At 50.3% G+C, this 20,909-nt stretch overlaps 2 long non-coding RNA genes across 2 annotated transcripts; one reads left to right on the top strand and one right to left on the bottom strand.

Moving 5' to 3' along the window:
* The first annotated feature begins 8,357 nt into the window (after nt 1-8,357).
* LOC129642130 (uncharacterized) lies at nt 8,358-11,045 on the top strand. Its single transcript, XR_008709553.1, has 3 exons — nt 8,358-8,509; nt 8,774-8,970; nt 9,913-11,045. It is a non-coding gene; the product is annotated as an uncharacterized LOC129642130 (long non-coding RNA).
* A 2,443-nt stretch (nt 11,046-13,488) lies between these two features.
* On the bottom strand, nt 13,489-14,476 carry LOC129642131 (uncharacterized). The gene is made up of 3 exons (XR_008709554.1): nt 14,436-14,476; nt 13,960-14,099; nt 13,489-13,764 (listed from the first exon to the last, which is right to left on the bottom strand). It is a non-coding gene; the product is annotated as an uncharacterized LOC129642131 (long non-coding RNA).
* Between the last annotated feature and the right edge of the window lie 6,433 nt (nt 14,477-20,909).

The following is a 20,909-nucleotide window of genomic DNA, read 5'->3' as shown; positions in this document are numbered from 1 at the left end:
TCCACATGTCCCCATGCAGCCACCTCTGCACACCCAGGCCAAGGCACTCAAGAGTCCTCACGGACCCTGAGGGCTCACGGGCTGACCAGGTCTCCTCCTCAAAGGCTCACATAGGGCATCTACCTTCCCCTTTCGCCCCACTGCCCACACCTCCCAGGCAGCTCTGGGAGTAGATGTTTGCCAGTTGGGTTGTCTGGCACGGGGACACCTGAGCACCTGCTGAGGAAAGAGGCACCTGGGCCTCCCAGGTGGGCTCCCAACTCCAGAAGCTGAAAGTCAAGCTTTTTTGCTTGGTTTCTGCTCTGTCAGGATGGGGTGGGTGGCCCAACACATGCAGAAGCATCTGGTGAGTTGGCTGGGAATGGGCTCTACCCTGTGGTGCCCTAACTCCTGACCCCAGAGCTCCACTAGCATCTCATGAACTCTGCCTTAGCGAGGCCATGCTTGCCTCTCAGCAGTTGCAAGGCTGTGTGTGATGCTACCGACACACTTGACTGATGCCCAAATAAACCAGGCAGTCCTGCATTCAGTTGGCCCCATCCAGGAGATGGCTGTGAAGGCCCTCCTCTGGGTCAAGTGCTATTCCAGGTGTGCTGGACACAGCAGGGAACAGGGCAGACAAAGTCCAGGGCTCATGGCACTTGCATGATGGAGGGACAAGTCAAACCAGCAAACATGGCAATTTCAGATAGTGTCAGGTATATGTAGAAATATATCAGTGTCAAAAGGAACTGGAGAGGTGGCCTTCTAGACGGGGTAGCCAGGAAGGGCTTCTCTGAGGAGGTGGCATTTGAGCTGAGACCTGAATGAGGAGTCGATCATAGAAGGGGCTGAGGAAGTGTTCCTGGCAGAGGGAGCTCTGTGTGCAAAGGCCCTGAGGCAAAACAACCTTGACAAGTTGAGGAATAGAAGGAAGACCAGTGATGGCGGGAATAGTTAGGACCTGGATTATACAGGACCTGAAGGCCATGGGCAGGAACTCAGCTTTTGTCCTAAGTGAGCTGATGCAGAAAAGATCCATCTATTTGCTGTGGGGAGGACAGATTGGACCAGGTTGAGGTGAGGAGAAAGGCACTGGGAGAGCAGGCAGAGGCAGTTGCTGTAGAGATTGGGGGGGTGGTGCAAACTGGAGTGGAGGTGGGGAGGAGGAAAGAAGCAGCTGGATCGGGGTGTGCTTTTGAAGCTGAGCCTATAGGGCCACTCTGGAGTTGGATATCAAAGAATTAAAGACAGGTTTGGAGTTGAGTTAGGGGAAGGGGACATTCCCAGGGTAGGGGAGGACTGGGGACTCCCACAGGATTAGGGAGGGGACATAGGGGAATTCTTTCTCCTTTTCTAAAAGTGGAACCCAAAGGGGATTCCCACGCTCTGCATGGCCTGGGGCAGTATGTGCCCCTGTCGCTGGTCCCCACCTACCAGGCGAGTGTCTATCCTTACCCCATGGATAGGTCCCCTGGACCCCAGATCTCTCGTGCATCCTGAGCAAGTCGTGTCCCTTCTTAAAGATGGACGGCACTTTACAAACTCCATATGCTCAGTTTTCTTTTATTATTTTAATTTCTAAATACTTGGGACAGTTTCCAGCATTGGCTTCTGCTATAATTCTGGCACCAACAAACACACTTTGCTCTCTCCCCCTCCACCTCATCCCTGCCTTCATCCCAACCACAGAGATTTCTTCCAACCTGGAGAGGCTTCAGGAAGGGAAAGTTAGTCAGCATGTGGATGCCCTATGGGTCTGGTCAAAGATGGAACTGACCCCAGAGGCTGTGTGTGGGGGGCTGGCCAGGTGGGTAGGAGTCCAGGGTCTCTCTCAAGCTGGGAGTTTCTAGAGAAGCTGTCAAAGGGATCCTGGCAGGGGATGAGAACTGCAGCCTTCTTCATACTGCCCAGTCCACACAGTCTTCCCCCAAGGCTTCTCCCTTTCCCAAGGCCACAGGAAGTGACGTCTCCCTTCCTCTTATACTAAATTCCCCAGTGCTCACTTCCTCCAGCAGTTGGGCTTTTTTGTGGCTCAGACAGCTCCCAGGGACTTTGCTTTTCTGTCTGCTTGGAGTGCTGTCCCCCCAAACCTTTGCAAAACTCGCCCCTTCTTACACCAATGTCCTATCTTCTGGCAAAGCCTCCTCTGGACACTCAATCTGAGTTGGTGCCTGTGAACAGTCCTTGAGACTCATGCTGAAATCTCATGTGTTGTTTTGATGACATGATCCCATGGGAGCAAGAGCTCATCCATCTTTGGTTTGCTGCTGTGCCTCTGGTGGCTGGAGCAGTGCCTGGAGTGGAGTCACAAGTACTTATTGAATGAATGAATGGGTTTCCTGCCATCTCCTGGTTCTGCCAGCTCCCGTTTGTGGAAGAAAGATGGGGTGTCCCAGACAACACGGACTTAGGTATGTGGAGGACAGGACACCATTTACTGACTGGTCACACATACCAAGACCAGTACAAGCGACCTTATTCAATATGTTACCCTCTCCTATACACAAGAAAATGAAAGATCAAAGGAATAAAAGAATCTGCTCAGAAGCAGACAGCTCATAAGCAGGGGAGCCACAGCTGGGAATCTCAGCTTTCCTACCTACCATGCTGCAGATGGACCACAGATAGATGGCGAATTTTCAATAAAGGGAGTAATAAAGTGCACTCAGTACCCCTACAATTATCGACCATAAGTCAATGGCACTTTGATGACTCAGAAGGGGATGATTTCAAAGCCCCAGGGGTGCCCTGTCCTGCAGGGCCCCCATCTCACACGTGGCGCCGCACCTGTGCACAGTGTGGGCCAGGTACAGCTGCAGGGACCCCGGGGGCTGCTTTGCAGGCTACACTATCTCAGCTCTGCAGGTCACCCTTTGCTTGTTTATACGAAAGGAAGAGAACAGTGCACTGATGTGGACTTTTCTTCAGGGTGTCATAGCAACCAGCGGGAGTCTCCAAGCCTAGCCTCAGTGAGGAGGGGACAGCAACACGATGGGTGCTTCTGTTTCTCCTTCTTGCTGTGTCCCTTTCCCAGGGCATCTGCGAAGGCTCTACTTACCTCCTCCAAGTCTGCCCCCACGGCCAGGTTTTCAGTGAAGCTGGACCTGGTGGGTTTGCAGGCACGGCTACCCTGTTCCCTGCTTAGGATTCATGCCAGATCACCCAGCATCATCTAACACGGCTGCATTTTACCTACTTCTCCCCTATGAGACTGTAAGCTCAGTGAGGACAGGGTTTTGCTGCCTTGGTTCCCTTCTGTGTTCCCAGCCCCTGGCACACAGTAGGCAGGTAGCCCGTGTTTGTGTAATGAATATTCCCCCAACTTTCGTCACTCACACCCCACCTTCACACTTTTGATCGTATCTGTGTCCCCCTTGTATTATCTCATATTTTTCTTTCCAACAGCCCCCCGTAAAAAAAAAAAAAGAACTTAAAGAAATGAAATGTAAGGAAACTTTTTTATCACTGCCATAAATGGAAAGCCAATATCACTTGCCATAAATAGAAGACAACTGTTAAAATAAATGCCACAAAAACAAAATAGTGTGAAGAAATTTGAGCAAAAGCCTGTTGCCTGCAGAAGGCAATAGGCAGAGGTCTGCTCTCTCTTTCTCTCTCCCTCTCTCTGCTAAAGGGAGGACTCAGGGAGTGCTGGAGAGGTGTTAGAGATGGGCTCGCGCCAACCCGATTTTGTCCTTGATGGAAGGTTTTAGAGAGAACTACACAGGGATAGCTTTCTCACCATCTGAGCAAGACAGTGTGACTTGATTCCACTCTCGGTACCTCCTAAAAGCCAACCCTGGCCATGGTCCTCATCCCACACTTTGGGGAGCACAGAATCTGGACCCCTCGGTAAGGTTAGGGATCGAGGGACAGCTCCACAAATGCACCTGGCATTTGGGCCCATTCTAGCCCCTGAAGTGTCTCCGTGGGGGTGGGGAGAGGCATTCTCTTAGGGTAGAGGGGATGGCATGTCCTGGTGGGCAGGGTGTGTGTGTGCACGCGAAGATGTTTCAGTCGTGTCCGATTCTTTGTGACCCCATGGTCTGTAGCCCTCCAGGCTCCTCTGTCTGTGGGATTTTCCAGGCAATAATACTGAGTGGGTTGCTATTTCCTCCTCCAGGGGATCTACCCAACCCAGGGATCGAACCCGTGTCTCTTGAGTCTCCTACATTGACAGGCGGGTTCTTTACCACTAGCACCACCTGGGAAACCCGGTGGGCAGGGAACATCACCCTATTCCCTGGCTCTGCCTTCCCCGCAGCCTTGTTCTACTGGATTCCCAGGGCCAGTCAGTCCATATCTCTATCTTAGCACTTATCCCAGTCCTGCTTGTATCAGATGAGCTTTGTCTGAGCCTGTCTTCCTCACTTGACTGGGAGCTCCCCGCTGTGGGGACTGCCCGGTTCATGTGCACCTCTTCCATCACTTGGCAGAGTGTCCTGCATATGACTGGCTTTCCGGAAACATTTGTGGACTTGAATGGAATTGGTGATTAATCAAATGCCAAATAGCCAATATTTCTTCCTGTCCAGTCAGATAGTATCAAAGATTCATCTACTCTCTCAGCCCTGGCTTTTTTTCTGAAGTTTCCCCAGGACCAGGTGGGTAGATGGAGATTCCGATCTCCTGTATCCTTTGGAAGAAATTTGTTTTCCTGATCCCTGAGCTCTTCTTCCTGATCTGTCTGGCCCAGCTGGCAGGGAGTTTCAGCTAAGATGCTTTGTGTTGCAAGTGACAGGAAAAACTCACATTAATGGTTGTATCAGGGAGGAGTTTATTGAACTAGAGAGTTTTAAAGTCTGGAGGTAGGGTTAGTATCAGGTGAGGCTTGGTCCAGCAGCTCCAAAGATGTTCACAGAGACCTCATTCCTCTCCATCTCACTTGTCTGACTTCCTTGTTTCACCCTGAGGCTCTGCATGGAGCTCCTCCCCACACCCTACCTTGGGCAGCTCCTGGCTATCCCTTCCTAGTAGCAAAATAGCTGCAGTCATCCCAGTCTTATACCACACCCTTCAGGGGAACAATGAAGACCTCTCCCAGGCTTCCATGTAAGACAAGGCAGACCTTTCTTTCCCAGAAGCTCTAGGAATATTCTCATGTCTCATTGGCTCTGATTGGGTGACTTGACCATCTCTGAATCAATAGACATAGCCAGGAAGAAGGGATATGCTGAGCAGCCAATCAGGGTCTGTTCCTGAAGGTGGGTGTGGAGTCAGCTCACCAATTACAGGCTGAGACATGGCATTCATATTCCCAAGTGGAATATTGGAGGACTGATTCTTGAAGGAAGAAGGGATGGGTACTTGGGTTAAACCATGGATGTACTGAGCTGTGGGGGAGGTGAGCCGAGGGAGCCAGCCACTGTAGGGCTTCTTCCTCTGCAGGACAGGGAACTGTTGGCTGGGACCAATCCCTGAATCCAGGTGCTGTTGGGTCTGAGAAGGACACAAATAAACCACATGGAACCTACCTCCAGTCCCCTCACAAAGACACAGACAGTGAGCACACGGAGCAACCACTGGCTCAGAGTTCTTTTTTTTTTAATATTTATTTTTAGCTACACTGGATCTTTGTTGCTACACACAGGCTTTCTGTAGTTGTGGCCAGTGCAGAGATTCTTCCTTACAGGGCAAAGGCTTCTCATTGCAGTGGCTTCCCTTGCTGCGGAGCACAGGCTCTAGAGTGTGGGCTCAGTGGCCGTGGAGCATGGGCTTAGTTGCTCTGTGGCATGTGGAATCTTCCCAAACCAGGGATCAAACCAGTGTTCCTTGTATTGCAAGGTGGATTCTTAACCGCAAGACCACTAGGGAAGCCTGGCTCAGAGTCCTTAATATGGGATCTGCAGCCAGATTTCAGGAGGTTCAGAAACCTCTGAAGTCACTTGCCCGATCCGTGGGGCCCTGGGTGTTCACTTTTCTGGGCAGAGGAGTCACAACTTAATGAGTCTCAGAGGGGCCTGCAGCCTGAACGAGCTTCCCTGAGAGGGGCAGCTACGTTCAAGTTTGAACAAGAGCTGGAGGCACAATCCAGAAGAGAATCTGCGTCCCCCAGCTCCCTGCCTCCACGTGCCTGGGTTGGGTATCACCGTGAAGTTCTCACTGTGTCGGTCCACATGCCTCATCTCATTTAATGTAATCCTCTATATGTGCCCTTAGAAGTAGCTGCTGTCACATCATGTGGGTGAGAGAACCCATGATGTGCTCACGGTTACACATAGTAGGTTCAAATGGGTTCATCAAATCCCCACAGGTCCTCCTCGTGACAATGCTACGTGCATGGCCAGGCCTGCGGCGCGCGGGCTTGGTGGACCTGCAGTGCCTTTTAGAGGTCATCTGCTGGCTCCCAGGACTCCTGCTCTCCCCTGGGTGGCAATGACTTCCCCACAGAGGAAGCAGGGGAACCAAGCTAACATTTGGGGAGCAGAGTCTCTCTTCTAGGTGCTTCTCCTACAGACTCTGTCCCTACTCTCTGTCCCTGTAGTGCCACTTGGCAGGCACCACTGACCTTCCCACTCCGCAGGCAAGGAAATGGTAGCCCAGGGGGTGAGGTCACTTGGCCCAAGTGACACAGCGGTGATGGGGCTGGGAATTGAATCCAGGTCTGTCTGAAGCTAGAGCTAACTGGTGCCTTCTCTCCCGCCTTGTTCACTGTAAACAAGAGAGCAAAAACTTGCACTGTTTCACTGAGGGACCTGGGACAGCTGCAAGGCTGGCCTGACCATCACTTAATTTAGATTTGCTCCTTACAAGTTGTCAGGGAGGTGCCAGGGGCCATGGCCTGGTTGGGGACATCCTGGCCCAGCCTTATTTCTCCTCCCGCCCTTCCAGCCTACCTGTCTCGTCCAGCACAGAGGTCACCGGCCCTGCTGCCCTCCACAGGACCCGGCCACGGTGGGCTCCGGCACGCGGGTGGGGGGCTTGGGGCTTTCTGCTCCAGTGCGCAAAGCCACCGCCACCACCACACACTGCTCCGAACGGCTCCGAAAGCCATAAAGCAGCTGAGAAAAAATGACAGCGGGCGAGGAAACGAGCCACGGAGGAAATTAACTCGCACCCAGGGAACCACGCGGCTTTCTGCTGACAGAGAGGGCCGGCTACCTCATAAAACTAAACACTTAAACTCTCCTCTTTACAATAATTACAGCGCCTTGAATGCCTCTTTCCCCTGCCCCGGCTGGCCCGGGCCGGCTCTGCGCAGGGTACCAAGGGGAAAAGGCTGGAAGCCAACGTGGCTGCCAGGGCCAGGGGCCCCGCAGCAGGAGGATCAGCCAGAGAGCTAGCGAGTGTTAGAGCTGACCCGGTGCCTGGGGACCGGCTATTCCAACCCCCACATTTGACAGACGAGGAACCTGGACGCCCAGAGAGGTTTTGTGACTAAGTGAAGGTCACCCAGCCAGTTAAAGGTGGAACAGACTAAAAGCAGTTCCTCTCCCCGATGGGCAGTAAGCCATTTCCACCAATCACTGCCCTTCATTCTACAAACATTTCCCGAAGCCCACTGGTGAGCCATACTCTGTGCTAGAGCCCAGGGAAAAGCCCAGGGGCTGTCCTGGCTCCAATCAGAAAGTGAGCTCTGCACACCAGGGCCACGTCTGGCCCCTTCTCATGTGTCCCGGCCCCGCAGAGTAAGGCCAGACTCACAGGAATCCCTCTAGTGGGACTTCAGAGCGGCAGCCCTGAACCCCTGCCGGAAGACAAGCATCCTCCTCGTGCCCTGGCCATCTGGGCAACTCCAGGAAGATGGGCAGCCGGCTAGAAGCTTTTCAGCAGCAAAGAGACCGGGAGCCAGGGCATGCCTGCCAACAGTGGGGGTGTGGGGGGCGGCAGGCATCAGACTCGTAACTGAGACGAGAGGACAGGCTTTACTTCCCAGCTGCACCAAACTGCTCTCTGGGCCCTTGACCCCAGCTTCTCTCTCCTCTGCTCTGCCTTCAGGGCTGCCCATCGGCCATGCTGCGGAAGACTCCCACCATCTGTGACCCTACACCTGCTCCCCAGCACCCCCCTCCCCCACCTCATTGCCCAGTCCTCACTCAGACTTCTCCGCCAGGAACAGCCTTTCTCTCCTGCTTGGCATGTGGCAGCCTTCTGTACTTCAGCATTCCCCCACCAGCCCCCTCCCCGAGTGAGGGACAGCTGTTGTTTTTTTCCTGCAGGCAGCGGGCCCCCTCTGTGGGACCACCCCTCCCCCTCATTCAGTTTGAAAGGATCTGATCACTCAGGAGGGGTGGGAGTGGGGGTGGTGCATTCCCCAGGCCTGGCCCATCATCGTATCTCATCACCCTCGTTACTGAGGGTAGTTTGGAGATGGACAGGGAATCTGAAATCTAATCCAGGTGAATCCTGGGATGGTGGGAAAGGGTTCTCTCTTTCTGTTGGGACTGCTGAGCTGAGAGTATAAGTCCAGTGCTGCAGAGGATTTGAGAATAAAGCCAATGCAGAGAAGAGATACCTGAGATAAGGACTTACAGCTTCCTGATGACTTGTTGAGCACCTGGATCCAGCCATGCTTAAAGTTATATGAGTCAGGAAATAATATTTATAATAATATTCATAATTATTCTATTATATCCAATTTTGCATTTATGTGATTAATCACATAAGTATATGTTCATTAATAATGCTTATCGTGATGATTTTTTATATTGTGAATAATAATTTTATAATTACTATTTTGCCTTAGTCAGTCTGAATTTAGTTTCTATTACTTGCAACCCAAAAATTCTGAGTAATGTGGAAATACCCCTGTTTAGGGACCCAACTAACTGTGTTAATGGTCTCTCCCCAGGTCCTTCCCATGGAGTAACCTCAGGACCTGCCTGAGCCTGAGCTCTAGGCTGCATTATTTTACTCCTTCTTCAGGGAAAGACTCTGCTGTTCATCACTCTGGGGATATCTGCATTAAGCAGAGGGGTCCAGCTGTTCCCATCCAGACTTCTGAACGCCCATGACATCACTTCTTCCCGGAACCTGGCTCCCAAGAAGGTGAGCAAGAATCCAGCCAGGTCTAGAGTTTTATATTTTCTGTGATGGATTATCATACATGTAGATTTGTTAGCAAACACATTTTTGGATTAGAATGTACACTGGGTTATTGAGAGTGAAGGAGAAAATAAGGAATGAACACGTGGTGGGCCCTGCTCTGCTGGTGAGTCCAGCATCCACCCCCCACCTCACTCTCTGCGCCCAGATACGTGCCCTCTGGAACCACCCACCCCTCTCAAGGAGTGGGCACTTAGGACAGACACCCAGAGCCTGCCATCCCTGACACAGCAATGTCAGAGTGAACACACCACCCTGCACAAGCCAAGAGGGTTCCATTCCATGAAGAATAAAGTCCTCTCTTTCCTCTGGGGTACTTGGCCTGTAGAATAAAAGTCTGGAGCTGCTGGGGCCAACATGGAGAAAGAAGCTGCCAAAGAATGAAGCCTGTGCAGAAGAAGCAGACCTGGGTGGGGAAGGGGGAGCAGAGTCCTGACGACAGTGTTTTTATACCTGGATCCAGCCATGCCTGATGCTGCAGCTCATACCCTTGGACTTCTCAGTTGGCTTATTTTCTTGAGCCAGTTTGAGCTGGGTTTCTGACTTTTGCAAGCCAAAAAGTACTGACTAATATAGAGAAGTGTTCCAAACAAGTCATTTTAAGGAAATAACAATGACATTTTACAAGATGCCAAAGTCGTATATGACTGTTACAGTAGAGACTATTAACAACAGGAGTGAGGCACTATGAGAGCAAATTGGCCCCTCTGTGCGGACCAGGCTCTGCGTAGCCAGGCGAGTAGAATGGTGCTTTTATCTTGTGCCTTTTGGTATATGTGTGACTCTTCAGGGACGGGATGGCTTCCACCAACTTCATTTACCTGGTGGCTCTGTATAACTTTGTTCAGTGACTCAGTTTTTCCTCCCTTTCCTACGTATGACCAGGAACGTACAACCAGCCCGTAGACCGTGATGAGAGCGTACTCCCACCCTCCACCCCACAAGAGCCCTTCACGTGGAGGCCCTCCTGTTCCTGGCGGCTCCTGAACACAAGCTTGGCAAACACTTCAAGCCGGAAGACATGTTACCCAGGGAAAGAATTACTCTCAGGGACTCACTGTCAATAAGTTTGCTTCTGGAATTCTATTTACCTCTATTTCCCCTTTTCACACAAAGAAAACAAGACACAGATGGCTTTGCAAAATTCTCTGAAGGAAGTTGCCAAAGATCTTTAACCTCCTAAGTTCCCATTCTCTCTCTCTTGGTCCTGAATCATTCGGACCATGTGTCAGTCCCCTACTCAAAAACCCACCCAGCAGCCCACTGCCGACTGAATTGAATCCAGGTTTTTGCACTGATTCTAAATGCCTTCTGGGCCCTGCTCCCCACACACCTTTCCAGAAATAGGTCTTACTCTTCCAGGCACTCTGGCTGCTCGCTGCCCACCAGGCATGGCCGTGATTGCTTGTTGAGCTCACACTGCTCTGCCCCTGGAATGCCCCCATCTGCTGGACTGTGCTCCTACACATGCGGCCACTTCACTCCCTGGTCAGCCTGGGAAGTGGACACACCTCCATCTGTTCTGCAACAGCAAACAAGCTTTCTGAGAGTCCAGAAGATCTGTCTAAGCCCACATATTTATGGGAAAAGGGTGGAGAATCCAATCCTGGACCCCTTTCCCAGTTCCGGGATCCCTGTTCCTGATCCCACTTGTGGAATAACTGCAAAGGTCACTCTAAATACTCTCCTTCAGGAAGTGCCCCTCCGAGAGTGCTGAGGAAATGGGTGGGATCATCTTTGAGGGTCACACCCCTTGACTTCGGGCAGGTTTCTGGCAGGAGACAGAAGGCCACTTCAGTCATATAGAACTAAAGGCTGGAACTCTGAGGGTACTTTAGTGAGGGTCTATGCAGGTGGGGTGATGAGAGAAGCCACAGTGGGAGTGGCAGTGCCAGACACGGGAGAGAACAGTGTGACCAGAGCTGGAAAGGCCGTCCACAGGAGGCAGGCACTGACAGGACCACCTCCCAGGCAGGCAGGGAGAAGGAAGAAATACCCTGGCCTCTCTCTCTGCCCACCCTCCTGTCTGCCATGGGGGCGGCTCATTGGCTGCACCCACCTGTTAGCTAGAGAACTAGGGAGCCTGGCTGTGTGGTCATTCATGGGTCAGCCTCCCAGGCTCAAAGCTGAGAGAGCTGGGTACAGGGAGGAGCAGAGGGCTGGGGGGTGGGTGGGAGGGTCCCGTATTGGTTTCTGATTGCTGCTGTTAAGAAATCACCACCAACTTTGTGTCTCAGAGCAACACACCTTTCTCCCTTACAGTTCTGAAGGTCAGAGGTGAAGATGAGTCTCACCTGCTAAAATCTCGGTGTCAGCAGCATTGCATTCCTTTCTGGGCTGTAAGGGAAAGTCTCTTTCTCTGCTTTTTCCAGCTTCCGGAAGCTGCCTGCACTCTTTGGCTTGTGGTCCCTTCCTGCATCTTCAGAGCCGGAAACAGCCTGTCCAGCTTCACGTGGCCATCTCTCTGGCTGACTCTCTCCCTCTCTCTCCCCCACAGGAACCCAGTGTGCTTCTCAGTTACCAATTCCTTTCAAGTGTGCTAATATATTTGTCCCCACTCCCCCGCACTGTGTTAGTTTCCTAGGGCTGCTCAGTAGCAAAGTATGTCAAACCAGGTGACTTAAACAACAGGAATTTATGGTCTCACAGTCCAGAGGCCGCACGTCCAAGATCAAGGTGTAGCACGGCTTGTCCCTTCTGAGGGCTGTGGAGACCCTCTGTTTCACGCCCCTCCCCTGGCTTCTGGAGGCCTCCGGTATTCTTGTAGATGGTGTTCTACCTGTGTCTTCACATTGTCTGCCCTGCATGGGTGTCTGTGTCCAAATTTCTGCTTTTCATAAGGACACAGTCGGATTGGGGCCTACCCTAATGACCTCATCGCAACATGATTACCTCTGTAATAACCCTGCTTTCAAATAAGCTCACATCACGAGGCACTGGGGATTAGGACCCCAACATATTTTTGGGGAGGAGACACAACTCTACCCGTAGCATCCACCCTGTCCCCTCATGGCCTTAATTATGTATTCTGCCTGGCTGCCCCTGCTGTTAGCAGTGAAGACCCAAGCAGATCTGCCTGTTACAAAGATCTCATAGGTGACAGCATGGAGCATGTTTTTGGAGGAGGCATGGACTCAGTTTAGGGAATATGAGGCCACCTGGGACAGGGTTGAGCAGGTGGTCCTAGGAGCAGGCGGCAGGGTCAGTAGGGAGCTGAGAGGTGAAATTCATGGGCTTGGTGAGACCCTGGAGGGGCAGAGAGGGAGGCCAATATCAGGTTCCAGGTTCAAGAGACCACATGGTCAGTTGTGCTCTTGCTGAAGGAGGGAGCAGATGATTTGGGCTGAGGTTCTGTACAGGGTGAGAAATGGGGAGAAGAAAGAATTGTTCATACAGCATTTCCACCAGAAGCGACCTGGGCCCAGTTGGCAGAAAGAAACAGGGGGACTTCACCAAGCGGGAGGACAAGAGGGGACCCAGAGCAGAGGAGAAATGGGGTGGATCATCTCAGAGGGTGGAAGCCTGCCAGCCCCGCGGGATCTGCACTCACCGCATAACTTGCAGCAGACTGGTTTGTGGGCCCTGGTTTTGTTCACCCTCTCTGTATCCTTTTCCCATGTGAATTAGCAGTTCCTCTCTCCGCCCCCAGAGTTGAGTGTGTCCCGTCCCTCATTACCTTTGGGTTCAGCCATATGACAAGCTTTGGTCAATGGAATGGACAGAGTATCCATTCTGAGCCTCTCCACACTTGCATGGGTTCTCTTGTGCTTCTGTCATCACCGTTTGAGGATATGATCCAGCTACCCCACCATCCCACAGAAGACAAGAGATTCACTGAGCAGAGCCAGACCTGGCAAGCCACCTCAGGGGGCCCAGGCTGAATCAGCCAACACCTGGACAACCATGACTGCATGAACTGCATGGTGCTTATTGCCGTTAAGTCACTCACAGCCTATGGCTGTTTGTTATGTAGCAGCAGCTGACTGGTGTACAGTCAGATCACACCATTTTACAGGGGAGGAAACTGAGGCCTCGAGAAGGTTAGAAACTTGCCCAGTGGTGTGCAAATAATAAATAGCAAAGGTCTCCTGATACCTTGCTCAAGATTCCTTCTTTCTAATCCATTGCAGTGCCTGTCACCTATCTTCTGGTTTGTTCATTTGCTCATTCAATAAACATGTTTACTTGGGTGATGTGAGCCAACATAGATGACTTGGGTTTTTTCTTAGTCCTCCAAGAGCTCTATGTGGTGGCTGTAAGGAGACAGACCCCAGACAGATCATGATAACCAGAGTGAGTGGGGTCATAGAAATGTGCTCAGGAGACAGGAAGAGGTACCCAACCCGACTAGGAAACAATCAGGGCAGGCTTCCTGGAGAAAGGGGTGTGTCTGATCTGAGTCATAAAAATTAGAAGGAATTGATGAGGCAAAGACGATGAAAGAAAGGGTTTGGATGAGCGTGGGCTGGAGGTGAGATATAGACTGGGGCTGGCAGGTAGGGGTGGTGGTAGACGGCTGCAGCAGGTGAACTGCAAATTCCTTTGGTTATTCAAACCACTTCAGGTGAGGCAGAGAGTGGCAGGAGATGGGTTTGGAAATGAATGTAGGGTCCACATCCAGCCAGGCCCTGTATCCCATGGAAGGAGCTCAAACCTTCACAAGCAGGTGATGGGGGGCCCCTGCGGGTGTGGTCTTGGATCAATCGACTCATTCCCTTGGCTTGGGTTTGTCCATCCCTAAAATGAAGAACAGGGCAAGATGGTCTTTGGGGATCTCTTTAAATCCAAAACCATTGTGGGGGACTGATGGGGAGTGGGCACGCTACAGCGGAGACCACCCATCCTGGCAGCTGATCCAGGCCAGAAGTAGAGGAGAGAAGGCCCCCTTTGCCTGCAGAATGGAGCTTGGGTAACACCTCAGGGAACCAGTACCTTGAATTTCCTCTGAGCCAAAGTCTGGTCCAGGAACATGAAGAACAAGGACAAACTGGACATTCAGCTTTGAGTACAGGACTGTCCGGATGGGAGCGTGACTCTCTTGTTTCCCTTTCTCCTTGTCTCATAAAAGGAACCTGGGTTGGGAGATAGGGAAGGTTGGAATTATTCACTGATGGCAGAAGAGGGGGCCTTTCTGATGGCCTTCCAGGCTCAAAGAGCCTCATCCTGGCGCCCTGCCTCAGAGCCCCCGACAGAGGCCACTTGGAGGAAAAACAGACACGTAACACGGGAACTCCCGTTTAGCAGATGAGGGCCAATCGAGCCAGGCTGGCAAGAAAATTTCAGGTAATTGATGTTATTTTTCCTATTGACTATGTTCTGCTAGAAAGGATTTTGGTTACAAGGTGTAATCAAATCACCCTTAAGAATTCTACTAAAAGATTACTTTTGTAATGAGAAAAAAAATGTACTTTTAAAAAGGAATCTGTGGTATAACCTCCTTGGAGGGCAATTTGGCAATACCGAGGAAAATGGGAAACGCTCACACTCTTGGATACAGCAATTCTACTTGTGGGAATTGATCTTGCAGGTGTTTCACTCGCATACCCACCTGTGCGGGAAAAGCCGTCTTTGCAGTGTTGTGTGTGTGAGTAAAAGATGGGGAACAACCTCAGTTCATTAGTAAGAGATGGGGTAGTCCAATCAACAGTGTATCCATCCATACGATGGAATACCATACAAGCATAAATAAGACCATTGGCAGCTGTCTGTGAGAGAGATTTTCAAGCAATGCTTAAATGAAAAGGGCAAGAAATACACTGATTATGATATTCTCCTTGTATTTAGAAAATGAGGGGGAGGAAGGCTAGAGAAAGAAAGAGAGGAATTCTAGTTCCCTGTGGCCGCCATGACAAATTACCACAAACATTGTGGCTTAAAACAAAAGAAATCAATTCAGTCACCATGTGTCTGAAATCTACGTGTCAGCAGGGCCGTGCTCCCTCCCAAGGCCTCCCTGCCGTGCTCCAGCAGCTGTTGTATCCCTTGGCTCATGGCTGCATCCCTTCAGTTTCTGCCTCTGAGTTGGCACTGGCTCCTCCTCTGTGCTGTGTCTATTTTTAAGGACACTTTCATTGGATTTAAGGCCAAGTAGACAACCCTGGATAACTTTTTTACCTCCAGATTCTTACTTAATTACATCTGCAAAGGTCCCTTTTCTCCCAAATAAGGTCACACTCATAGATACTAGGGATTAGGCATGAGCATACCTCTCTGGGGAGCACCATTTGATTCAGCTCTATGGGAAAGTGGAAGAAGGGCAACCCATAGACCGGGGGTCTGGGTGAGCAGAGACTTGCTTTTCATGACAACTTCTTGAAGGGTTTGACTTCTTTTCCATGAGCATATTTTTACAAACTTCAAACAGTAAGGAGTAATCCAGTTAGTCAACATTTTGAGCACTTTAAAAAGGTCTTTTTCATACACCATCATCAGGATGCTGACTGCCCTTATGCATGCCCTTGCCCAGAGTAGCCAGCTCCCCAGGGCAGGGGTTGGCCCTATTCGTCTTTGCTGGGTTCCATGGCTGGACCCACAGAAGTCAATCAGGTGGGATCAGCTTATGGGATTCGAAATGAAAACACGGTAACGCTCAGGTTCACCAAGAATATAACTCAAGATACTCATAATATTGCAGCATGCTCAAAGCAAGTCACACACTCAGATTCCCAACAGTGAACACTTCGCTTCCAGGGCTGCCCCTGCCATAGCAATAATCCCAGTGCAGAAGTGACAGTCCCTCAAGCAGGGCCAAAGGCCGCTTCAACGCCGTGGGGCCCAGGCTGTGTGACAGTGGGATGAGAAGGGGATTGCTTCCCATGGCATTTTAGTGGATTCTCTGGAAGCAGACACACTTTACTTGCACATTGAACATGTAGGAATTGTCTCCACGTCCTCAAGAAATTAGTCTCTCCCCCACCATTCCTCTCTCTTGATCTGTGTTTTGTTTGTGTACTTTTGATCGAGGGACTTTGAGAAATATGTGCCTTTTTCCTTTAAATCCCCAAAGAGAAAATCAACTGGGCAAACCTGATGATAAATGGCAACTAACACTTGGTCTCGGGGGTGGGGGAGAACTTGGGGCATGGTGGGGGCTGCAACAAAGAGGACAGAGAGTGGGGTGCGGGGCCAGGGATGCCAGACTTCTGGCTTTTCACCCACGTTTTTACGTAAACTCTTGCTGTTATTTAATGTGGGAAACATTTAAGTTTTTTGTAACTTCTGAAAAGGCCGAAAAAAACATCCTCCCTTCGGATTTAGCCTGCAGCCCTCATTCTAGAACCTCTGTCCTAATGCATTCTCACTTTAAGTTCTGACCAGCCTCGAGCTATGTCTTCACTTCCACTTTTACATTTAAGCAATTTCATATATATATAGATATATTAGAGCTTCACTGGTAGCTCAGCTGGTAAAGAATCCACCTACAATGCAGGAGACCTTGGTTCGATTCCTGGGTCCGGAAGATCCCCTGGAGAATGGATAGGCTACCCACTCCAGTACTCTTGAGCTTCCCTGGTGGCGCAGATGGTAAAGAATCTACCTGTAATGTGGGAGACCTGGGTTTGATCCCTGGGTTAGGAAGATCCCTGAAGGAGGGCATGGCAAGCCACTCCAGTATTCTTGCCTGGAGAATTCCATGGACAGAGGAGCCTGGTGGGCTACAGTCCAGGGGGTCACAGAGTCGGACATGACGGAGCAACTAAGCACAGCATATACATTTCATTTTTCTCAGTTCTTAGACTAACAGCTTCATGTGGTAGTAAGAACCCAGTCTGATAGTGTGCTGGGATCGGGAATCACAGCCCAAGGAGATACAGGCAGACACACTGGCCCCTGCATTTGGGGGAAAGGAGCGGCCTGCCCGGCAGAGGCTGGAAGGGGGGGCAGTGTCTGCTCCCTGGCTAATCGCCTGGTTGTTTTGGACATTCGCTTGTGTAGACTGTTCTGTTCTCAACCTAATGATGCCATTTTTAGTGACTCATTAGGATCCTCATTAAGAGTTGTTAGCACATCAAAACAGTGTTGGTGAGGGCTGGCAGAGGGCGGTTTCCTGGACATTAGCAGTTGTCTGAATTTCCCTGGCAGCAGGGAAGGGACAAAATGGCAGCAAACAGATTCCCAGATGCTAGCAGTTCAGAGGGTGCAGTTTGTGCAGCCAGCCCTTATTGAGCACCTACTGTGTGTCGGCATGCACACACCGTGCTTTCCTTGGCACCAGATGCAATGCAAAGTCATCAACTCCCACCCTGTCCCTGGCTTAGCCACTCTAGCTACATACACCCACCTTTCTCCTCTGCAGACAAGTTGTCCAGTCCCTGCCTCAGGGCCTTTTCACCTGCCTTGCCCCCTGCTTGATGTACTCTTCCCAAACCTCAGCCCCACATCACCCTTTTCTGGAGAGAGCCTCCCTATTTACTCTTGAAAACCTTCGCCCATCACTCTCCAGCCCATTGCCCTATTTTATTTGCCGCATAGCACTTATCACGACATGAACTTGTATTTATTTGCTGACGGTTTATTGTCTATGTCCCCCACCTCCTCCTAGAATGTCATCTGTGTTATGGGGGAGGACAGGCTCTGCTGGGTCCCTGGCTCCCACAAGATGCCTGGCACATAGTAGGTGCTCAGTGAGGGTTGCTTAACAAGTGGTAAATGATGAGGAAGACATGGTCCCTGTCCCCTCAGCCCAGGGTCACAAATGATCTGGCATGTCCTGTGGACCAACACCCCCCCCACTATACACACACACCCACACTCACAGCACACACACACACACACACACACACACTATGCATCACCGAGGAATAAATCTCACTTTATTAAAGAAATCTGAGATTGGGCTAAAGGAAAGATTAGGGATTACTTTCTACAGTTTCTGATTCTCCTCAGCAAGGGTACCTGTGTGAGAGCCCAGGCCCCTCCTCTCCCCATCCTGGTCAGTGCCTGGAGTGAGCCTCAGGTGCTGGCTGCGGCAGGCAGAGATCAGCCAGGGGCACCCCAGGGCCAGGCTATGCCAATAGATTATTTCTCTGAGTAATTAAGATGGAATTAAAAATTAATTCTTTCCTTCAGTCTGACTGTATTTCAAGGGATAAACTGAGTCTTATGGCTTTTGTGCTTTTTCTCCCTAAATTAAATTGGATCTTGTTTTCAGAGGTGGAGGAAGTGAGATGCTGTGATTAATCCAGCAGCTGAAAAGAATCCCTGGGGAAGGAACCAGGTATTCTGCCTTGGGAGTGGATGAATTTGAAAGTACAGCTGCTCCCTGGGGAGAATTTGAGTCCATGCTGGAGACCCAGAGATTCTGATCTGCTCTTGTGCCAGTAGCGCAGAAAGTCAAGCTCCTTGTCCACTCCCCATGGGGGACTGAGCTGGATTAGACAGAGTCAGACCTGGGCTCCCGGCTGGCTCTGCTGGTTAACTTAGGTCATAATTCATCTTGGGTAAGCTCCTTCAGAGAGCCGAGTCCAGCTTCCTCATCTGAGAAATGGGTGTAAACCACCTGCCTCCCAGGGTGTGGGGAGCTTTATAGGATAAGGAGCACAGCCCCATGGCCTAAATATTCAATAAATGTGTCAGTCTCCCCGTCCATCACCTCCCCATCCTCTAGAGTACAGGAGAAGGAGTTTCCTTCCTTTCTTTTAAATTTTGTTCATTCATTCATTCACCAGGATGATGTTGCTGCTCAGTCGTGTCTGACTTTTTGTGATCCCACGGACAGCAGCACGCCAGTCTTTCCTGTCCTTCACCCATCTCCCAGAGCTTGCTCAAACTCATGTCCATTGAGTCAGTGATGCCATCCAACCATCTCATCCTCTGTCGTCCCCTTCTCCTCCTGCCTTCAACACATGCCCATGATTTACAAATCAGAAGGCAGAAAAGGGTATACAGTGAGAATCCCCCTCATGTCACTGTTCCCACTGTTCCCACTGTTCCCAGGGTGCCAGCTCCTCTCTGCAAGGGCAACTAGTGTCGTCTGTGTCTTATTTAACCTTTTAGAGATATTTTATGCACCACACAAGAAAATATGGTCACATCACCCCGCTCCTTTTCGTTACACGGTGGCAGTATACTAGATGCGTCATTTTGCCAATTGTTATGTTTTATTTCTTTCCTCACTTAGCAATATACTTTGGAGAATATTCTGTATTGACGCATTTTATGGTTCCAAGGCCTATTTCTACATCTGGCTAGCCCTCCATTGTGTGATGTTCCATGGTGGATTTAACCAGTCCCCTTTTGATGGACATTTGCATTGTTTCTGCCTCTTCCTGTCCAAACAAGTCTGTAATAAATAACTTTGGATAAGTCAAATTTTGCTCAAATGCATGAAAATGAAGTGAAAGTGAAAGTTGCTCAGTTGTGTCCAACTCTTTGCGACCCCAAGGATTATAGAGTCCATGGAATTCTCCAGACCAGAATACTGGAGTGGGTAGCCTTTCCTTTCTACAGGGAATTTTCCCAACCTAGGGATTGAACCAGGTCTCCCTCATTGCAGGCAGATTCTTTACCAGCTGACCCACAATATATCTCTAAAACAAATTTCTAGAAGTGATATTGCTGTCAGAGGAAACAAACTATTTTTGTTAGAGGAAAAAAAAAGCATTTGAAAGATGGAATGGATGAAACAGAAACTGCAGAATGTAAAAGTTGAAGCTTATGAGTACATAGGAGTTCATCATGCGGTTCTTTCTACTCTTATGCACGCTTGAAGATGTCCATAATAAAACTCTGTAAATAAATAGACTGTAGATATGGACTGAAGCCCCACAGCTTCAAGTAAGGAGCTTGGAAGTCATCTCTCCCATTTACACAATAAAAGAGCTGAACAAACTGAAAATAACAACTCTTCTTAACTGAGGTCAGAGGGCAAATTTCTGTTCCCCAAACGAGAGACAAACAGGCATATACAGAGGATTGCAACTTACCAGAGCAGAAACTTATGGGCAGAAACTGCTGGGAGAACCAGCCTGAGGTAGGGAAACCCAGACTGTAATTGACGAAATTGCTGACTGCAGACAATTTCAGAGTTAAGAACTCCAGGGGGTTTCCCTGGTGGCTCAGCGGTAAAAAATCCACCTGCCAATGCAGGAGACATAGGTTTGATCCCTGGTCCAGGAAGATTCTAGATGCTGCAGAGCAACTAAGCCTGTGTGCCACAACTACTGAGCCTGTGCTTTAGAGCCCAGGAACCACAGCTGCTGAAGCCCATGCACCCTAGGGCCCGTGCTCCACAACAAGAGAAGCCACCGCAATGAAGCTGGTGCACCGCGACTAGAGTAGGCCCCACTCACTGCAACTAGAGAAAAGCCCAGCACAGGCAAAAATACATAAATAAAATAAAAATAAAACAAAGCTCCAGGGAGGGCCCAGTGTCAGCGAGCTCTCCACAGTTGTGAGTGCATTTCTGAATTGTGCAGGTCCACTTGTGTGTGTGTGAAAGTCACTAAGTCGTATCTGACTCTTTGTGACCCCAAGGACTATAGAGTCCATGGAATTCTCCAGGCCAGAATACTGGAGTAGGTAGCCTTTCCCTTCTCCAGGGATTCCCAACCCAGGGATCGAATCCAGGTCTCCTGCATTGCAGGCAGATTCTTTACCAGCTGAGCCATAAGGGAAGCCCACTGCTGCTGCTGCTAAGTTGCTTCAGTCGTGTCTGACTCTCTGCGACCCCGTAGACGGCAGCCCACCAGGCTCCCCCATCCCTGGGATTCTCCAGGCAAGAACACAGGTCCACTTATATATGCGGATTTTTTTCAATACCATGTGTACTATGTTTAGGATCCAAGGTTGGTTGAGTCCAGGGATGTGGAACCAACTCTGGGACTTGAGCATCTATGGATTTTGGTTTCTGCAGGGGGTCTTTTAACCCCTGGGTATACCAA

The sequence above is a fragment of the Bubalus kerabau genome, chromosome 1 (genome assembly GCF_029407905.1).
Source record: "Bubalus kerabau isolate K-KA32 ecotype Philippines breed swamp buffalo chromosome 1, PCC_UOA_SB_1v2, whole genome shotgun sequence".
In the NCBI taxonomy this organism is placed as follows: Eukaryota; Metazoa; Chordata; class Mammalia; order Artiodactyla; family Bovidae; genus Bubalus; species Bubalus kerabau.
The sequence above is the reverse complement of the archived record's forward strand: the minus strand, read 5'-3'. Positions and strand labels throughout refer to the sequence as shown.